General features: G+C 40.8%; 4 non-coding genes across 4 annotated transcripts; all 4 read right to left on the reverse strand.

The window, feature by feature from the left end:
• Positions 1-7,021: 7,021 nt before the first annotated feature.
• Positions 7,022-7,104, reverse strand: TRNAL-UAA. The gene has a single exon. It is a non-coding gene; the product is annotated as a tRNA-Leu (tRNA).
• A 446-nt stretch (positions 7,105-7,550) lies between these two features.
• TRNAL-UAA lies at positions 7,551-7,633 on the reverse strand. The gene has a single exon. It is a non-coding gene; the product is annotated as a tRNA-Leu (tRNA).
• Positions 7,634-8,667: 1,034 nt separating this feature from the next.
• Positions 8,668-8,750, reverse strand: TRNAL-UAA. Its single transcript has one exon. It is a non-coding gene; the product is annotated as a tRNA-Leu (tRNA).
• Positions 8,751-9,295: 545 nt separating this feature from the next.
• Positions 9,296-9,378, reverse strand: TRNAL-UAA. Its single transcript has one exon. It is a non-coding gene; the product is annotated as a tRNA-Leu (tRNA).
• Between the last annotated feature and the right edge of the window lie 312 nt (positions 9,379-9,690).

The following is a 9,690-nucleotide window of genomic DNA, read 5'->3' on the forward strand; positions in this document are numbered from 1 at the left end:
GTTTGTATAGCATGTCCACAGTTTGATATATACTATGCAGTAGGTTCAGAGTTAGTATAGCATGTCCACAGTTTGATATATACTATGCAGTAGGTTCAGAGTTTGTATAGCATGTCCACAGTTTGGTATATACTATGCAGTAGGTTCAGAGTTTGTATAGCATGTCCACAGTTTGGTATATACTATGCAGTAGGTTCAGAGTTAGTATAGCATGTCCACAGTTTGATATACACTATGCAGTAGGTTCAGAGTTTGTATAGCATGTCCACAGTTTGGTATATACTATGCAGTAGGTTCAGAGTTAGTATAGCATGTCCACAGTTTGGTATACACTATGCAGTAAGTTCAGAGTTAGTATAGCATGTCCACAGTTTAGTATACACTATGCAGTAGGTTCACTCTGAGTTTCCAGGACATTAATCAGAGCAGGTAACAGGCATATACTTGCGGTTAGTTGGTCCTGGCTAGAAAGCCAGTGGCAAGAAGGTAGACAGTCCTTCACAATGTAGTTAGGCATCCAGGTTTGGATATGTGGACAGAGTCTTCAGATACCATGGAGCTAGCAGGGTGCGCACTCCATTAGTAGAACACCCTGCTTAGCACCTGTCTTCAATTTAAGGGCTGAATGGTAAGTGGGCGGAGTCACAGAAGGCCCGACGGCCACTGCGTTCCACGCTGGAGCGCAAGCCAGCGTAACAACACAGGCGGTCGCTGCGTTCCACGCTGGAACGCAAGCCAGCGTATCATCGCAGACGGCCGGTGCGTTCCACGCTGGAGCGCAAGCCAGCGTATCGTCACAGGGAGCCGCTGCGGTCCAGGCTGTAATGTTACACTGTGGCGCCCCCTGGGTATCATTAAGACTCCTGTGATACCTTCCTCATCAGCAACCTTACTTATATTTCAGTCCACCAGTTGGTACTGATTCTTTTCCCCCCCTTTTTTCTTGGGGATTTTTGGGCCTATTCTTCTCCATCTTTTATATATATTCTATATATACATATTATATACATTCTCCCCAATATTGTGGTCATCCCTTGGCGCCTTCTTCATCTCCTTTACCCCTACTCCCCTGTTTCTGTACAATTCGTGCAGAATACCCCGTCTTCAAAATCTTTTTTCTTTTCGCATAAACCATGGACCGGAACAACCCCCCGCCGGTCAGAAGACAAGAGGCAGACTCGGGACTAACCACGTATTTATTGGAGGATCTACCAACCCTAGTGACAAGAATTTCGGACGAACTACACAGATGGAACATCGCAATCAAAAAAGAAGATCTTACTTTGGAGATAAGTGACATTGAGTTATACCCACTACCAGAGATTTCTGTACCTCTGATCGATAATTCACTGACTGTATCACTTGAAACATCCGATAATCAGACTGATAATCAACCATACACGAATCAAAACTATAAAAGTGACATACAGAATTATCTCCATCACAAAATAGACTGCCTTTTTTTAGAGATCTACTTGAAATTAAATCTGATTCCAAGAGGCCTACGCTCACGCCTGAAGCCGACCTTCTCAGATGATGAAAACTTCGTACTTGCATGGACAAATATAACCAAACAATGCTCTATACAGTCTATGAAATTATTTATCATGAAACGCCGATCACTGTACAATACACTATGGTCTCGCATTAATATCCACCTAGACCCCATGAGGACTTCATCCCAAAAAACCCTCACTCCAGATAGGATTTCCTTACGCAAACAAGAGTACACCACGGTCCTTAGAAAATGTAGAAAACTCATTCGAGACATGAGGGACCTCAATATACAATTAAGGCCACGGAAAAAAGAGTCAGTAGAGTCGACCATCGGCTCTGTGCCAATAGACCCACCCCCACATAGGCCCTCACTCCCCATACCAACATTTTATGAAACTAACATGAGGACCAGAACTTTTTATAATAGCAAGCATGGGCGCCGCCCCCACCAACCATTAGAGCGGGCCCCAATCCCAATCCCACTACCCTCCAAAAGATACCCCATCCATAAAACAGTCACCCACACCACCAATACACACATTGGAATAAGAGTTCAGGACCCATCCACCATTGCAATTGGACCAAAAGAAATACACACTGACCACATAGAAATTAGCTTACCAATAGGAACGACTCCATCGGATATGATATTGTACATTGGGAACCAAGACCATGGACACAATGGGACTCAGATCAATATCAATACCCCTTCGCCAACACAAACATCGGCTTTTCCCCTGGAGCACTCCAACAATAGGTCCCCATCCCCTTTTCCCTCTGGAGATAAAGCCCTCATTACCAATCCCAATGTGTCCACCTACAGCGAATCCCCCCCCAGCCCGGATCGTTTTTTAGAATTACCCCACAACCTCTCGGAGAACCCACCCCTCCATCAACTCTCCCCTATCCCCACCCCTCCCCGACCAATACTTTCCAGTATACAAATACTCACCCCGATCTTACGTCACAATCCTCGAACTCGATCCAAAATTCCACTTCCCCTACGCTCACAGGAAAAAATCACTTACTTTTACAGCCCGCTTCGGAACCAATTGAAAAGAAAACTAGGACCAGACACAGAAGAAGGGGCTTCAGGGGGGGAGGAAGGAATAAGGGATCCCGCCAGCAAAGAAATGTGCCCACGCAAAAAAATGTGCCCACCTCACTGTGTAACGTAGACTACACACCGGAACATCTAAGGTCCAAAGGTATATTTAACCTCTCACAACATATTTTAAAAAAAGAGGAAATTGACATTTTGAGTAGAGGTCTATCATTCTGCCCCAATAATAACCCAGATCTCTTTGAACTGTTTGTTGATTTAAATCAGTACATCCGTAAACTTACACTACAACGTCACTTCATGATTAGGCCAACCACCCACCGACCACCTCCGACGGTCATTTCAAGTGAGGACGATAATGATGTTGATCTCCTAGTCGAAGAACTCTTTCTCACTCCCATACATTCATCCCTCAAGCCCAAATCCAACTATTACCCTCTGGAGAGCAGAGGGTCCCACCTTGAGACCTTCTACAATCTAGTTTTGAACGATCTAAAACTGGCCTTTTCAGAGAAAAATAACGGTACACCTTCCGGCGGACACAACCTTTCAAAAACCCCAAAAAAGGCCATGATCGATCTGTCCCGAAATCGCAACATAGTGATCAAAAATGCAGACAAGGGAGGGGGGGTAGTGATCCTGAACATAGAAGACTACCACAGAGAGGCCATGACCATACTCTCAGATACCATATACTACAGCCAACTCCAAACAGACCCCACAACTTCCTATAAAAAACTATTAGAGGGCCTTATAGAAAAAGGATACACAGACAACATCATTACCAAAAAAGAAAGGAAACATCTCTTGATAGAACATCCATGTATACCATATTTTTATTATCTACCGAAAATCCACAAGTCATTGACCAATCCCCCCGGTCGACCAATAATATCAGGGATAGACTCCATCACATCTAACCTCTCTGCTTATATTGATTGTCTCCTACAGAAATATGTAGTAACTTTACCATCTTATCTACGAGACTCCAGTCATCTTATTACAATATTGAAAAACTTCGAATGGTGTAAAGATATGATATGGGTAACTTTAGACGTATCCTCTCTATATAGCAATATCATACACACTTTGGGCATTCAAGCAATCAATAAATTTCTTTCCATGGACCCCTATATGCCACCGAAACAAATTAGCTGTATTTTAGATTCAATAAATTTTATCCCAAATCATAATTATTTTACCTATAATGACGGTTTTTATATTCAGAACCGTGGGACAGCGATGGGCACGAAATTTGTGCCATCATACGCTAATTTGTTCATGGGGGCATTCGAAGAAACGTTTGGCCTACTGGATCATCCCAACATTAAACTTTATAGACGGTATATTGATGATATCATTTTCATCTGGGAAGGACAAAGAGACACACTAGACAATCTCATTTCACACATTAATCATAACGATTGGAATTTGAAATTTACTGCGCAGATGGATTCCTCGACTACCGTCTTCCTCGATTTGAAATTAACCATCAATAATGATAGAATTGAGACGAGCACGTATTTTAAAGAAGTCGATGCCAACAGCTATCTGAATTATAAAAGCTGCCACTACCATAAGTGGAAACGGAATATACCGTATGGCCAAATGAGGCGGGTCAGAAAAAACTGTTCCAACGATGCGACCCTTAAAGACCAATTAAAAATTATAGAGTCTAGGTTCTTAGAGAAGGGTTATCCAGAGGGCCTGATTTCAGATTCCATTAATAAAGTCGGGAAAATTACCCAGACAGAGTGTCTACGACCAAAACACCAAACACAACCCAGTGAGAATAATCAGTATATTTATAATTTTATCACCCGATATACATCATCTCACAACTCAATTACAGCAATTTTAAAACAACACTGGCCTTTACTATTAAAGGACCCCATTTTGAGTAAATCAATACCAAAGACACCACACATGACATTCCGTAGAGCCAAGACTTTAAAGCAGATTCTAGCACCATCCCGTCCGAAGCTAAACAAACTTAGTACTGCCACTATATCCGGAACAAAACCCCTGGAATCCGTAGAGAAACCCAAGGGATCCTACAAATGTGGGCACACACGGTGCAAATGCTGCCTCACCATCACTAATGGCACAGACGAGGTAACCATCAACTCGTCGAAAGAAAGAATTCCCATTTCAAGTTATATGGATTGCGGCACTACAAATATAGTCTACATGCTGGAATGTCCCTGTGGGCTACAGTATATAGGTCGGACCACCCAAAGCATCCGAGAAAGACTCAATCCCCACCATTCCAACATCCGGAAAAAGTATGATAAGCATAGTGTCTCAAGACACTTTGCATTGAAACATGATGGTGATACGTCACTCCTACGTCTGACTCCCATTGAATGGGTCCCGAAATCCTTCCAACAACTATGTAGGAAGGAGATGTATTGGATCTTCCGGTTTAATAGCCTAATTCCTTTTGGTCTAAACGAATCCCTAGAATATAGCAACTACTAAAAATCTACGTAAGATTGATAACCACCTAAACATCAACCCATTTAACATCAATCCAATTTATTTATTTATATATACTTATTTATACATACCCTTCACCCTTCCCTTTCCCCACCCCCCTAATTTATTACGCTGACTATATATATATTCTTTTATACACCAAACCCCCTCCAACCAGTCCGCTTTAATAACTCAAACTGTGCATTGATCTCTTTATACATATATACAATGTGATATAATATATACTATATTTTATATTTGAGGCAACCCCCCCCCCCCCCCGTTTCTTATGTATACATCAAGTGTACTTTTATATATCATATATATTTTTTAGATATATTTGTCCCTTTATTTCATTTTATTTCACTTTTAAAGTGATTTATTTTATGTATAGTCTCTATTTCTCCTAAATAGTTAATAGTTTTTATTTCTCTTAAATATACATTCAATCCTATTTAAATGTATTCAATTATATACCCCTAAAAATCGTATAGTCCACCCATAGTTGAAATACATTTCTCCTCCCACCTACAATCGAATGGGGCGTACTTCCCTGGTCCTGAATCCGCCCCTGTGCTCCTGCAGCGAAGCACTGTGCATTTGATGCGGACTGCTTCCTGTCCGGTGCGTTCCACTGTGGAACGCATCGGGATTGATATGGTTCACTTCCTGTATGGTGCGTTCCACAGTGGAACGCATCGGAGCGTCTTTTTCGGAACACAGTCCCACTTTATCAGTGACCCAGTCGATGCGCTCAAAAATGAAAGCGCATCGACTTACAAATATCCAAGGAACATGTCCCCATCTGCCCCAAGCTCATATTGAGCTCCATAACAATATACAGACTGGAAACTCTTGCGTTCCACAGTGGAACGCAGGACACATCGACTTCCGGTCCCATCACTTCCCTTGATTTTTAGGGACAGGCATTTAAATAATGCCTATTTATGAATATATTGGGAACTCCTTACAATAAACAAATGGGAATCTTTGGAAGGGATCAGGTTTTCCCACTACAAGCAGTGAATAACACATTAGACAGGAAGTAACCCCATGTCTTTAACCTTTTCCCCTCCCCTAAGGAGGATGACCCTATGCCATGTGTTTGTATCCCCTATATAAGTTTGTGTCTTTGTATTATATGTACATGCTCTTGAGAAAGGCATATATTCCCGAAACGCGTAGAGCTGAATAAATAAACTTCCTAACTACATTGGAGCCCCGGTGTCATCTTTTTTGTGTACCAGGAAGCCATCATCACATCATTTGAAGCGATCTCGGCGGGGGAGGTTGAGGTATAGGTGTCTTGAGCTTTATCCTATACCTCCTCCCCGGTGAAGTAAGTGTAACAATTCTATAGTGTATCCACTACAACTTCATTGTCTACACTGGAGACTCTGTGGCGCCCCCTGGGTATCATTAAGACTCCTGTGATACCTGCCTCATCAGCAACCTTACTTATATTTCAGTCCACCAGTTGGTACTGATTCTTTTCCCCCCCTTTTTTCTTGGGGTTTTTTGGGGAGCTGCCTATTCTTCTCCATCTTTTATATATATTCTATATACACATATTATATACATTCTCCCCAATATTGTGGTCATCCCTTGGCGCCTTCTTCATCACCTTTACCCCTACTCCCCTGTTTCTGTACAATTCGTGCAGAATACCCCGTCTTCAAAATCTTTTTTCTTTTCGCATTGAAGGAAACTTGGCAGAATTCAAAAGATACGACTCAAGTTTGGAGAGGGGTTTGCACCCAAATAGATACAAATCTTTGGGATTTTATTTCCAAAACCTTAACCACTTGGCCAGCGTGGTATGTACAAATGGCTATAATTTGCTTTTGATTAACCCAAGGTTGACATTTTGAGACTGCATTCAGAAAAAGTCAAATTTTAATAATGCAATCTTGATGGCTGATCATGAAACGCTTGCTCCCAGGACCAACTGTACTTTCCTTCAGTGTTTTTAAAGAAGAGATATACCAGGAGTGGGGTTTGAACCCACGCGGATACATACCCATTAAATCTTAAATCCAATGCCTTAACCACTCGGCCTTCCTGGTGAAAGTCTATGAACTTTTTTTTCCTTGCAATCAAAAGTAACATTTATAACACCACAGTTCTTTACATAGGTTTATATAATTTCTAGCTTTGGGAAATGACTTTGAAACGTAATTATCTTTGCCTTAAATGGCAATTGCGTGTGCAAAGCCAAAGAATTTATCTAGTGGTCACAATATAAACATCATTGTTACGACGACTAGAGAATGTTTTTATGACCATGCAAGAATAGCTTCAATGTTATTCCAGGATTGGCTCCTTTGTAGGAAACTTGGCAGAACTCCAAAACAAAAAACATCCTTACGCTTGGAGAGCGTTTCACACCCTAGGTTGGCATAATAAGACGACGTACACAAAAAGCCAAAGATTATTATTGAAATGTTGAAGGCCAAATAAAGCTTGCTCAGAGTGTTAGTTTCATCACCCTCAGCGTTTTAAAGAAAAGGGCTACCAGGAATGGGGTTTGAACCCTTGTGGATAAATATCCATTGGATCTTAAGTCCAATGACTTAACCACTCGGCCATCCTGGTGCAAGTCTGCAAGTTGGACGCTTGACATCAAAGGTAGCAGTTATAGCACCACAGCACTTTCTATAGGTTTAAACAATTTTTATCTTTATGAACTAACTTTAAAGCTTAATTATCCTTTCCTTAAATAGCAATTTTGACTCTAAAGCCAAGGAATTCATGTCTTGGTCATAACATAAAGTTCATCGTTGCGACAGGGGAAAGTTCTTGTGACCATGCTCGTACAGCTTCAATGTTGCTCCAGGATTGGCTCCTTTGCCGGAAATGTGACAGACCTCCGAAAGGTAAACCTCACACTTGGAGAGGTGTTCACACCCACATGAATCTGCATCTAATGGGTTTTATTTCCAAATTCTTAACCATTTTGCCACCCTGATAAGAACCAATGAACAAATGGCTATTATTTGCTCTTAATGAACCCTAGGTTGGCATTTTGAGACTACATACACAAAAAGCTGAATTTCCATAATGAAATGTTGATGGCTAAAAATAAAACACTTGCTCTGAGGGTCAACTGTTGTCACCTTCAGCGTTTTAACAGTTATAACAACAAAGCTCTTTATGTAGGTTTTTACAATTTCTTTCTTCAATAACTGACTTTGAATCTTAATTTTCATTGCTTTAAGTAGCAATTTGAGTTTTAAGCCCAGGATTTTACGCAGTGTTGTTAACATAAAGTTCATTGTTGCGACAGGTGAAAGTTTTTGACACCATGCAAAAATAGCTTCAATGTTATTCCAGGATTGGCTCCTTTGAAGAAAACTTGGCAGAATTCCAAAGATATGCCTCAAGTTTTGAGAGGGGTTTACACCCAAATAGATACAAATCTTTTGGATTTTATTTCCAAAACCTTAACCACTTGGTCAGCGTGGTATGTACAAATGGCTATAATTTGCTTTTGATTAACCCAAGGTTGACATTTTGAGACTGCATCCAGAAAAAGTCAAATTTTAATAATGCAATCTTCATGGCTGATCATGAAACGCTTGCTCCTAGGACCAACTGTACTTTCCTTTGGCATTTTTAAACAAGAGGTACACCAGGAGTGGGGTTTGAACCCATGCGGATATATATCCATTGGATCTTAAGTCCAATGCCTTAACCACTCAGCCATCCTGGTGAAAGTCTTGGATTTTTTTTTTCCTTACAATTAAAAGTTACATTTATAACACCACAGTTCTCTACATAGGTTTATATCATTTCTATCTTTAAGAAATGACTTTGAAACGCAATTATCTTTGCCTTAAATGGCAATTGCTTGCGCAAAGCCAAAGAATTTATCTAGTGGTCACAATATAAACATCATTGTTACGACGACTAGAGAATGTTTTTATGACCATGCAAGAATAGCTTCAATGTTATTCCAGGATTGGCTCCTTTGTAGGAAACTTGGCAGAACTCAAAAAAGCATCCTTACGCTTGGAGAGGGGTTCACACACATATGGATATACGTCCATTGGATTTTATTTCCAAAGCCTTAACCACTTGGATACCCTGCTAAGTACTAATGAACAAATGCTGATAATTTGCTCTTGATGAACCCTAGGTTGGCATAATTAGACTACGTACACAAAAAGCCAAAGATTATTATTGAAATGTTGAAGGCCGAAAAAAGCTTGCTCAGAGTGTTAGTTTCATCACCCTCAGCGTTTTAAAGAAAAGGGCTACCAGGAGTGGGGTTTGAACCCTTGTGGATAAATATCCATTGGATCTTAAGTCCAACGCCTTAACCACTAGGCCATCCTGGTGCAAGTCTGCAAGTTGGACGCTTGCCATCAAAGGTAGCAGTTATAGCACCACAGCTCTTTCTATAGGTTTAAACAATTTTTATCTTTATAAACTAACTTTAAAGCTTAATTATCCTTTCCTTAAATAGCAATTTTGACTCTAAAGCCAAGGAATTCATGTCTTGGTCATAACATAAAGTTCATCGTTGCGACAGGGGAAAGTTCTTGTGACCATGCTCGTACAGCTTCAATGTTGCTCCAGGATTGGCTCCTTTGCCAGAAATGTGACAGACCTCCGAAAGGTAAACCTCACACTTGGAGAGGTGTTCACAC

The sequence above is a fragment of the Bufo gargarizans genome, chromosome 4 (genome assembly GCF_014858855.1).
Source record: "Bufo gargarizans isolate SCDJY-AF-19 chromosome 4, ASM1485885v1, whole genome shotgun sequence".
NCBI lineage: Eukaryota > Metazoa > Chordata > Amphibia > Anura > Bufonidae > Bufo > Bufo gargarizans.